This window comes from Lactuca serriola, chromosome 5, assembly GCF_051521515.1.
Source record: "Lactuca serriola cultivar US96UC23 chromosome 5, Lser_US96UC23_V15, whole genome shotgun sequence".
In the NCBI taxonomy this organism is placed as follows: Eukaryota; Viridiplantae; Streptophyta; class Magnoliopsida; order Asterales; family Asteraceae; genus Lactuca; species Lactuca serriola.
The window spans coordinates 7,821,791-7,834,011 of NC_136412.1; positions in this window are offsets into that span (position 1 = coordinate 7,821,791).

The following is a 12,221-nucleotide window of genomic DNA, read 5'->3' on the forward strand; positions in this document are numbered from 1 at the left end:
TATGTGCCAGTGTATTTGTATGCTATTTATGTTATGAGATTTATTGTGATATGTGATATGCATGATTCAGAGTAATCAGAGTTAGGACCTTTGGGTCCATAGAGTTAGGGCCAGATGGTCCACGGAGAGTTGGGACTGGAGGGTCCCACTGAGACACACTGACCAAAGGGTTAACAGAGTTATAGCCATGAGTGGCTAATATGTATTAGAGTGGTATTTTGGGGAACTCACTAAGCTTCGTGCTTAGAGTGTTTTGTGTTATATGTTTAAGGTTTTCTCAGGATCACGGGACAGCACCGGCTCGATTGTACACACCAGAGGAAGCGTTTGTTTTGAGGATCCTAATTTATTAATTGATTGTACAAAAGAGTCATGTATTGTAATTTAAACAAAAAAGGAGATTTTTATGAAAAGTGTTAAAGAGATAAACGATTTTAAATGAAAAATTTGTTTTAAAAATTTCGGTGTTACATAAACCAAACTCCATTCTACACCAACCATGTAGAGAAACTGTTGTTCTCGAGCTCCCATATACTCCGGATCCGATCACATAACTAACTAGGCCGACGCACAGCCTCCAACCAACTCCATCATCATGATCATTACTTGGGGCCAGACCATATCACTTACTATTGCATGGCGACATATTTACTCATTCTCCTCATATCGTTCCACTAACACATACATAGTCTTGAACATGACTGGACCGCCTTTCCAGGCCTTCAGCCCATCTGGACCACTCTCAGCACCATCAGCATGTCTGGACCGCCCTCCTGGGCCTTCAGCCTGTCTGGACTGTTCCCCAAGCTTTCGACCTAACTGGTACGGCTCCCGGCCTTCAGTCTATCCGGACTGCTCAAAACCGATGTACGTCGCCCTGAACCATTATTCCCGGGAGTCTCTCCCATGTAGTCTGTTCTAGCTCTCTAGGGGTTCTGAACTCCCATTCCGTTCCCGGAATCCTTTCCATGGCCTAAACTCAGGCCTCACATCGACCAACTACCTTTCCTGAAACCATGGTTTGTTCCCTGCCCCACTTTTCTATCACTTGCTCCAATCATGCTACACTCTCGGCTAACAACACTAATAAATCCCAAACAGCTAACCATCCCTGGATGCTTGCTGTTTCACTGGAGAATTTTCCAATTCTCCCCACTTAGTGTACCTACTACTAACTTCCGCTGACAAACCGGCATAACTTGATAAAGTTTCCCCCTCTACTCCAGGAACCAAATCCCTCCGGAGTGAGCAACCTCCACAGGTCACTCTCCCCACATCGAACATCCTAAACTCCAAGGAAATTTGAATCTCAACTGAAGACTTCTCGTAACGCAGTTGCTATTTCAAGCAACGAGATCATATGCCTTATCTTCCGATCACCCATCCTATTGGATACTAACCAACTACAACCCATAACTACTAAGATCCTCAATCATACCATGAATCATGCAAAAAAGGCGAACATATTTACAATACCACATAATCAACAAGATAACAAGATATCAAAATGGAAACATACCCACAGCTACATCTGGCTCTACCCTGACCTCCTCTGTTGTAAGCTGGAAAGCGTGTCCCTGAGCCCTCGAAGGCTCCACTCCACCCTGACCTCCACCCATAATCCTTAATGTGGCCGGTGTTGGAGCCTACACCAGTCTTGCAACAAGCTGTGGACAGTTGACCCTCAAGTGTCCAACTTGATGACAATGATAACAGATCCTCATATCCTGAGTCAGGACTGACTGACGGCAATCCCACGCATAATGCCCCTCTTTCCCACACTTGCGACACGCACCACCAGAGCTACAAACTCCGGCATGACCCTTTGTAAGTCCCCAAAATTGCTTGTGTATCAATCAGATCCAATTGACGGTGTGGAATTCCAATCAATTGGATGATGTCAGATCAATATAGAAGAGAAGGAAAAGAAGAATAACTTGAATCTATGATGTATTCAAAGATATGATTGATGCTCCAACACATAAGATTCTATCACACACACTCTTCTTCTCTCTTGTTTCTCTCTTTCTTTCTCTTCTAACCGTACACTCCTCACCCTATATATATGAGACATGGGCCACCAGTAGAACACGAGTGTAAAGTTGCACACATGTGTGCGGCCATACACAGGGTGTGCGGCCACACACACATGTGCAGCCGTACACCGCCACAAAATTATAGAAAAATATATTTTCCTAGAAAAGCAAAGTATAAACCATATTTTTGACCCAACAATCTCCCCTTGGTTTATAGCTTTCTTTTCTAATTGACCCAACAAACTCCTCTTAAAATGTAGCTGGCTTTTCTTGTTAGTCTTCATCGAGAGCTTGGCTTCAACATTAATCTTCAAATTCTTCACAACTTCAAGATGAACTTGATGAATCTTCAATAAATGACTTCATCTTGAGCAGTTGGGATTTCTGCAGAATTTGACATTGAACGCACATTGGGTGAGTAGGCTTCTTGAAAAGATTCTTGAAAGATAGCTCTTTCAGCTTGAGAATCTTCAGAGAGAAAATCAGAGAGAAATAATCTTCTGGATCATTTCAGCAGGTACAAGATAGCAACAGACTGATTGAGGAGGCTTCAATGCAATACGTCACATAATCTTCAAGAACAGCTTCACCTTGCTTCTGGGGTAGAAAAATTGAATGTTAAAAGAATAATCTTCATTTCTTGCTCCTTCGAATGAGAATTCTTCGATGATCACGGATGAAGCCTTGGCTCAGAAAATCTTCGATACAGTCTCCATGAATCTCATCTACATCTGAATTCATTTTTCAAGACAAAACAAAACTAAAAGAAAAATTAGCACACAAAAAAATATTTTTGGATTTTTGATAGTCTCTGGAAAAAATAAAACAGAAATAACACTATTTTTTTTAATTTTCTATTTTTTGTTTGATTTTTGAATTTTTCTGATTTTTGTTTGGTTTTTGAATTTTTTTAATTCTCCCCCTAAATTTGCACATAGAGGAAAACGATGAACAAATTTAACAAAAACATAAATATTTGGGATCAAAGTTGTTAGACAGTCTTAATCCGTTTGTCAGTACCTTTCCCTTCATGAATAGATCTAGTCGATCATCGGTATTGTGGTCCACTTAAGCACGAAAAATTGTGACAAATTTTAGGAATGCTATCAGTGACAGGACAGATTGATCCTAAGTTACTAGATAAAAATTCCTAATACCATTTAGCTGACGACGACCAAGGATATTGTTGTCCACCTAAATTGAGCAGCGAGATCTACAGACAATCTAGAATTGTTCAATTTTAGATGTACTAGAACATGTTTCCCGCTTCCTGATATACCCCAATAATCAAGAACTTCCGAGATACTCCTTACTTTAGGTGAGTAGAATATGATTCATAGAGAGGATAGATCTAGATTATGATTAATTATAGTTTTAGAGGGATTGAGAAGTATAAGGTTGCATATGCTGTGTACTAGGTCGGATTATTAATCACACAAAGGAGACAGCATACGGCTAACAGATAGGAAGAATTTCATAGATATAAGATGCAGAGAAATAGATTTGCATATGTTGCACTCCAGTTCAGATCTCTTCCAATCACGGAGAGGAGGCAACATATGACTAACAGAAAGAAAGAAAGAAAATAACTTTCTACAGACCTAATTTATCAGAATTCCCCAGTCGCCCTATCAATACCGGAATTAAGGACATAATCCGTACATCGAGGATACCGAAATTCCACAGTTCTAGATACGGGTTCTTTAGTGTGACTGGTGGATTCTCATGTATATCTCCCTACTCAACCTATCCGAGCGTCGTATTGTCAGGCTAAACAGATCTATCTAGGTCAAGATTTGTCAAGTCATTTGATTTCTTAGGTTCATCTTTGCCTAGTCAAGCTCATTAAATTCTTCGTGCCTACCAGCGCATCGAACACAGAGCCTAGACAATTCAGCTTTGGTACTTTACACAGACTCAGATTGCCTGTTATCACTTGTTGATATCACTTCCCAATAATAACTACTAACGAAAAACTAAAAGAAAGTAAAAGATTGTCTTCAAAATGAATCGGTGTAAAATAAACTTAGGAGTATCGAGAAGAAAACTCAAACCGTAAGTCACCGATTGAATCTGCATCCAGAAGGTTTGAGAACAGCATGCATAATCTCAGAACAGATCCGAAAATTCTTCATGTCGTTAAGCACAAACCCCCATGTGTGATCCTTTCCTTTCTTCATTTCCCAGAAAGGACACATACTCTTAAACAAAGTTTTGCCTGTTATGAGTTATGCTCCTTACAAGAGATTCAGACACACTAGTTCCTCTCTAGTTTCTCTCTCTTCTCTCTCTACAAGATGTTCCCTCTTGGCGCGTTCTGCCACCCTTGTGCATAATAGGGAACGTATGCGCGATTTGGACAGTTTTAGGCAATGTGTCTAGGTGTTGCACAGTGAAAACAAGACTTTTTCTTCACTGTGAAGTTGTTTCTTGCTGCCCCTGGTGGCGTGTCCATGCCTTTGTCTCTTGTTGTTCCTACAAGTACAATTACAACAAGCACTCTGTTTAGCGTGAATTGGTGGCTTGTATTTACCAACAGCAGGTTGATTAGAAGTAACTGAGTTAGAAGCAACAGATTCAGAGTTCAAGGAGTCATTAGATTGTTCAATTGTTTTCTCCTTGATTTAATCTTCTGCTACTTTACCTGCACATGAAGTAGAAGCATTAGTGATGAGATTTAAAATAATAAGTTTTAATCTATAAAGATCGATTAGATCGTGAACAAGTATATGAATATGAAACTGCAAGAACACAATATAAATAACAAGGCAGAACGCAATAATAAGAACAAACAGCTTGAATCAAACGTGTCGAATGATTAAATAAAATCCTTAGAAGAGCTCGATTAAGAACATCAACTGTAAAGGATTGGAAGATTACAAGAGAGCAATATCGTAAAAACTGGAACGCTAAAACAGAAATCTTGAATCTTAACCTAATATGCATGCAAGCGATAACTTATATACAATACATAAAAGGCTCTCGGTTGGACAGGCCCAAACCGGAGAATACAAGGCTAATCTACGAGCCCAAAAGACGCAATACAAAACAGAACTTCAGCCCAACAATCTCCCCCTTTGCGTCAATTTGGAGCGAGACCATCACTTCTTGCTTGGGCCGGCGGCTGAAGCTGGTACCTTCTTCTTCACGGTACTAAACAGACACTTGGTTATAGAAAGGATGGTCTGTCTAAACCGGATGTACCAATTGATCATATCTTCAAAATATTTGATGTCATCAGCCGAATTGTCCTTACACCGCTTGACGATAGATAGGATGTGTTCCAAGCAGGTAGTGGTGTAGAGGTGCTTGTCAGCTAACGCGAACAGACATTTCTGTCCTTCGGCTCTGGTGAACATCACAGAGTTTCGCCTCGAATCTATCTTGCCCATTTTCATCGTGTTTAGATCACTGGCCGATCCCACAGGCTTGACTTTCGGTTTCTTCTTAAACACTGTGGCAACCTCCTGATCCATTAGGGCCACCTCCATGATATAGCATGCCAGCATCCTTTTGACATGGTCTAAGATGGGACCATATTCGGCTTCATTTGTCAGCAAGATGTTGTACAAGACTATCCAATCATGAGGGTTCAGATTGGGCAGATCCGCCAGAGAGATCATGTGAGCAGTTCTTGCAGATCCTCGGATAAGCTTGAACTTGACGTTTGTGAATCTCCCCACGGCAAATGGCTTCATCACCCGAACATTGACAATCTTCTGGGCGCTCCATGTAAGGAATTGAGGGCGAGCGGCCTCCAGATAAAAGTCAATGAGCTCCCTGTCAAGCTCATCGTTCGGATGCGGGACTTCGGAAATGTTGGAGAAGGCGTGGAAGATGAACGCCTTTCGAGTCAGCGGCATATCAAATTGCGAATCGACCGAGTTGATGCAGTCGAATGATATCACCGGCTCGAGCCATAGTATACTAGGAGTCTCTATGGCCTCTTTTATCAGTCGATCCCTGGTCCAGGCAGGGAAGAGCAGCTTTCGGCTCTCAAGGAGATCGTTGGCTTCTTTTTGTTTACGCTCGGCTTCTTCAGCTTCACGAGCCACACGACTGACATCGCCATCAGTATTGCGACTGTTCTTTCTCTTTAACATGTCCGCAATAGTCTCCTTGTCTTCATCTTCATCTTCATCTTCATCTCCTCCCTCTGCAATGTTTTTGCCCTTGTCCTTCACACCCAAACCCGAGGCATGACCAGTTGGGGGTGGTTCGGTTGTGTGAGTTGCTTTTGAGGAAGGAGGTGGTTTCGATCCTTTCTTCTCATCTCCCCCTTGTTTCGGAATGGACACGAAACTGGGTGGGCCTTCAATTCTACTCAAGAGAGCCATGGCCGGAGAGAGTTTCTCAGCAAGGGTACGCCTCACTGAGTGATTGAGGATGGGATCGTGTGCTTCCAGGATGTTGGATAGAGCGGCGTGGACATCCGAAACACACGTCTTGATGATTTCCCTTTCGGATCGAAGAGCCTCCAATTGTTGTTCGGAGTTGGAAAGTTGGGTGCTCTTGACCTTGAGGGCAGTAGTCTTACTCGCCAGGACGTCCATCAGTTTATTTTCAGCCGCAAGATCCTCTTGTAGCTTTGCCAAGCGGGCTTCAATGGAGGCACGGAGTGCCGAGTTCTCGTCGCTAAGGTTTTGTCTGAGGCTAGCGAACGAGGATAACTCCGTCTTTACAAACTGGGCCAATTGATTAACAAGTGGTTCCAGTGTTGTTTTGGTGGCTTCGGCGCTTTCCTGCATAGACTGCAGCAGGATTGTAGCGTCATGGAATAGTTTATCGACTTTTTCGGTCGCTGCCTCACAAGCTCGGGTGGAGGCGTCTATTGCAGCAGTAGCAGAGGCCACTGAGGCATGTTGAGCCCTAGAGAAGGCATCAACTATCCTCTGAAGGGCAGCTTCAGATAAGGATGACTGCTGATTGGAAGAGGAGGTGAGAAGTTGATCAACCTTCTCATTCAGCGCGCGGAGATGCTTCTTTGTGACAGGAGCATCATCCTCCTCATCACTTTGAACTTGAAACGGACTATAGTAGACCGAATCAAAGTTCAGATGGTCACCACCGAGGTATTGATCATCGCCATCGGAGGCGTCTTCTGTAGATGGAGGTGGTGGGGAAGCTGGGGGTGTTATGGGTTTGGTTGGTGCAGGTTGAGTGGGTGGGGGGTTAGTTTCGGGTGGTGATTGTGTATGGGTTTCGGTTTGTGGAGGTTCGGTTACAGGTGGGGTTTCGGTTGATGTGGTGAATATGGGTGGTGGTATAGGGAATGAGGTTGGTGGTATAGTAGGGGTTATGGTGGGAATGGAAATAGGAATTGTGGGTGGAGGGGAAGGAACTGGGGATTGGTGAAGTTCCATCTCCGGGGTTGGGGACCGAGGGGGTGTGTTGCCTCGTTGTGGAGATTTGTCTCCTTGTGACCCCTCAGAGTCCGAACTCCCACCTTCGGATTCACTTGAGGAGGAGGAAATGACGAGCTTTCGCTTTTGTTGGGTTTTCCTCCTTTTCGGTTTTGGGGATGAAGCAGCCTTCGGTTGTTTGCGCTTCTTGGGAGAAGGTTTTGGCGCTTTGGATGGTTTCTTCCCCTTGTCTGCCTTCTTACCCCTGGCCACCGGTTTGTCGGCATCATGAATTGATCGCAGCATGTCCGGTGTCAGTTCCCTCGGACCAGATGGCCCTAATTCCTTGATCGCCTTGATCATACTGCTGTCTGATGGCACACTGCCATACATCGACTCCGGGATAGAGCCAATGAAGGAGAATTTCGATGCATCGGATACGATGATCTTCTTGGTATGGAACGTACCAACAGAAGACATCGGTGCACCGTCAGCAGTTGGGACGTCAAACCTGTCCATGGCCCATCTTGTAATCAAGATCCAGAACCGGGCCAGCGACACTTCAGAGTGTCGAGAAGTGGAAGAAAGACTCTGAATCAGTTGTTGCCAAAGGACAGACCCGTAGTCGAGGTTGATTCCGTTGTACACCCCATACATGATTGACAGGAAAAGACGACTAGCCCCGTCTGAGCCTGAGCTCCGTTCAGACAGTCCCTTGAAGAGAACTGTAAATAACCCATTCCACAGGGGCGGTAGGCATGACTTCTTGAACCTGGCGACGGAGGTAAGAACTTCCGTGTAGCCCATGTTGTAGAACATGCTGTATAACATTCCAACCGGAATCGTCTCCGGGTTAATGCGCGATGGGTCTGCAGCAAACCCAAGCATGTTGCAGAAGCGGGGACGAGAAATCGACGTTTTGTGTTCCGCCACTTCGAAAAAGATCCTTTCGACGCCCTTGTCGTAGTAGGCCGTCGCATAGACCTGAGATAGAGCCACCATTGGCACCGTTTCAATTCTTGACAATGCCGGAGCAAGTTGGGAGTACTTGAGGCAGTCAATAACCGGCGACATGTAGGGATCATAGGCTAGTGGGTTCAGATCAATGACAAGGCATTGTTGAGGTCTGATGGGAAGAATTTGAGAAGTGGCATGAACGGATGAAGATTCAGCCATTGTTGCAGGTGTGGAGAAGAAGATGACCGGGAGAGAGTTTTGGGAGTAATTTTGCTTTAGGAATTATGGGGGCAGTAAAGAGGTAAAAGGTGGTGTTGATGGGTTTTTATAGTAGGTGATAGGAGAGAGAAAAATCGTTTCAAATATCTTATGGAAATACGGAAGGGTTTTTGGGTGACTGATTGGTGACAGTTGAGACGTGCGATGATCACGTAGGAAAGAGAGTGTCAGATTCCTAGGATCACGCCGCCCAATAAGCGCCGGTTCAGAGAGAGGAACCGTTTCCATTTCCACACGCGCCATTAATGCCAGATGGATGACGCTTCAATACTGCACACGCGTCCAATAGTGTCAGAAAAAGCGCGGCTTCTTCAAATTCACGCGCCCGCCTTTTACCGTCGTTTGAATTTCTATCCTTTGAACTTCCGCCGCGTCAGCATCTTTTGTCTCTTCCCCTTTTTAATCTGCTATCTTTTGAATAAAACGCCCACGTGGATTATTGGTAACCACAACTTCATTATGAACCACCCATTAATTATCCAGCCTGTAAAATAATTAGTAACGGAATTTTTGAAAATCTAGGATTTTCGTGCAAAGAGTGTAAAAAAAAAAAATAAAGAAATAAAGCAACTCTTTTTAGGATAATCTGTGATGTCAAGAATGACACGAAACTGATGATCCCGGGCACGAATCTCTTCCTTCAGGGTCAAGAGAGACCTCAAAGTGTTAGTGTGGAATCCCGTTGAATTACGATCAAACATTTATTAATAAATGTTGAAAGGCTTCTTTTTAATAAGGCAAATTAAGGGTGGTTTCGCTTTGATTCATCAATTCAATTCTTGATATAAGAACGAATGTGAACAAAGTACTTGTGAGACCAGTGTAGTCTGTTGAACAAGTAGGTTTGAGTTGATTCTGTAGTGGCTTGGATGAATATGAAATCTCAGATAAAAATTTAAAACTGGATCCCTTGGGAAGAAATGTTATGGTGTGTAACAATTTCATTGGAACCACGCAAAAAAGAAAAGAAATTGAGATTTCATGAAGGTACATTCGTCAATTCATTGGTGAAAACTTGATCAAGTTAATTGGTCACCGTCAATTCGTTGGTGTTGAATTTTGGGTTTCACTCAGTTCGTAGTGGCACGAAACTAAGATCATAAACACAGAGGTTGTGTAACCATAAACCTCAGTGGTAGTTTCTGAGAGTCTCAAGGGTTACAGTGATGAAACGAATGTTATGGAGAAGTGTAATGGGGATGGTGAAAGAAGACATAGTACCTCTGCTGCGAACATAAGGACCAAGCAGGAGACTCTGAACTCGTGTGAGAATAGAGTGAGGTAGCTCACGATTAGAATAAATAAGTTAGCCTTATTGGGAAGACAAGGTTTGTGTTTACCAGGTCATGAAGGCTATTATTCAAAATCTTATGAGGCTTGGGACACATACAGCAGCATGCTTCTAGGAACACTTAAGTAAGGCATGGAATATATTCCCATAAACAAATGAGCACACAAAGAAAAACAAAAGAAAATATTTTTGTAGTTTTTGAAATTTATATATATAAAAAAAAATTAAAAAAAAATTATAGAAGAGTAAAAAAAACACAATTAAAAAAAAACTTGGAAAAAGATTGAAAAACCGAACTCGAGCGTTCGGTTGGTTTCGGTTGAAAAAAGTTGAAAAAAGCCGAACCCGAACCTTCGGTTGATTTCGGTTCTTGAAAGTTTTGAAAAACCGAACCCGAACCTTCGGTTGATTTCGGTTCTTGAAAATTTTGAAAAACCGAACCCGAACCTTCGGTTGGTTTCGGTTCTTGAAAATTTTGAAAAACCGAACCCGAACCTTCTGGAGGTTTCGGTTCTTGAAAATTTTAAGAAACCAAGGAGTTTAGATATGCAATAAAAAAAAACTTTTTACATAAAGAAAATCAAATTTGTACAAGAAAGATACAACATAGAAAAACTACCTTTGAAGTAATGAGCGAGTGAAATGGTTGAACCGAACCCGAACGTTCGGTTGGTTTCACTTCTTACGTTTGAGTTTGAGAGGTAGTGTGAGGTGCTGATTCTGATTCCATCATACCTAGTCCTTGCAAAATTTTATTGAATGAGGCTTCTGGAAGAGCTTTGGTGAAGATGTCAGCCAGTTGATCAGTGGTTCTTACGAAGTGAACTTCGACATTTCCATCTTCCACATGATCTTTGATGAAGTGATACCTCAGTGCTATGTGTTTGGTTTTAGAGTGTTGCACCGGGTTATGACAGATCCTAATTGCACTTTCAGAGTCACAATATAGAGGGATCTTCTTCATATTGAGTCCATAGTCTCGAAGTTGACTCTGGATCCAAATCACTTGTGATGTGCAGGATGCAGCGGCAATGTATTCCGCTTCAGCAGTAGACAGCGACACACATGTTTGTTTCTTGGATTGCCAGCTGACCAATTTCCCATCAAGAAATTGACAGCCACCAGTTGTGCTTTTGCGGTCGAGTCCACATCCTCCAAGGTCTGCATCAGAATAGGCTTGAACGAAGAAGCCAGAGTTGGATGGATACCATAGACCCAAGGAGGCGGTTCGCTTGAGATAGCGTAGGATGTTCTTCACTGCCAGCAGGTGAGGTTCGCGTGGGTTAGCCTGAAATCGAGCACAATAACATACAGAAAACATGATATCAGGCCTGCTAGCAGTTAGATACATCAGTGAGCCTATCATTTGACGATAGAGCGTGATGTCGACGGCCGGTTTATCTAGTGAAGGGGTAAGTTTGGTGCCGAATGCCATAGGGACTTTGACTTTTGAGTCTCCCATCATGCCAAACTTTGCTAGGAGAGTCTTCGTGTAAGCTTCCTGATTGATAAAGATGCCTTCGGGTCCCTGTCTTATATTTAAACCAAGGAAAAAATTAATAGGACCCATTGAGCTCATTTCAAACTTAGTCTCCATCAACTTTCTAAATTCAGCTGTTAAGCTGGGATTCGTAGAGCCAAAGATGATGTCATCGACATAAATTTGAACTATCATAAGGTGGTTACCTTCCTTTTTGCGAAAGAAGGTGGGGTCAACCGAACCTTGTTTGAATTTGGACATCTTTAAAAATTTTGTAAGCGTTTCATACCAGGCTCTCGGAGCTTGTTTGAGGCCGTACACAGCTTTATCCAGAATGTAGCAATGATGTGGATACTTTTCGTTCACGAATCCAGGAGGTTGCTCCACATACACCGTTTCTTCAAGTTCTCCATTGAGAAATGCGCACTTGACGTCCATTTGGAAGACCTCAAAGTTTTTGTGAGCAGCATAGGCCAGAAATATTCTAACCGATTCTAGCCTAGCTACTGGAGCGAACGTCTCTTCGTAATCTATCCCTTCCTCCTGACAGTATCCTTTGACAACCAGGCGAGCCTTGTTTCTTATGACATTACCTTCCTTGTCCATTTTGTTTCTAAAAACCCATTTGAGACCAACAACTGAAGCATCCGGAGGAGTTGGAATGAGGCGCCAGACTTTGTTCCTCTCAAACTCGTTTAGTTCGTCTTGCATAGCTTGAACCCAATCAGAGTGATCGAGGGCAGTGTTCACTGTCTTCGGTTCGACTTTTGATACAAATGAGTTAAACATACAAAACTCAACTTTTGAGAATAAGGATGTCTGTTTTGCCTTCAGTT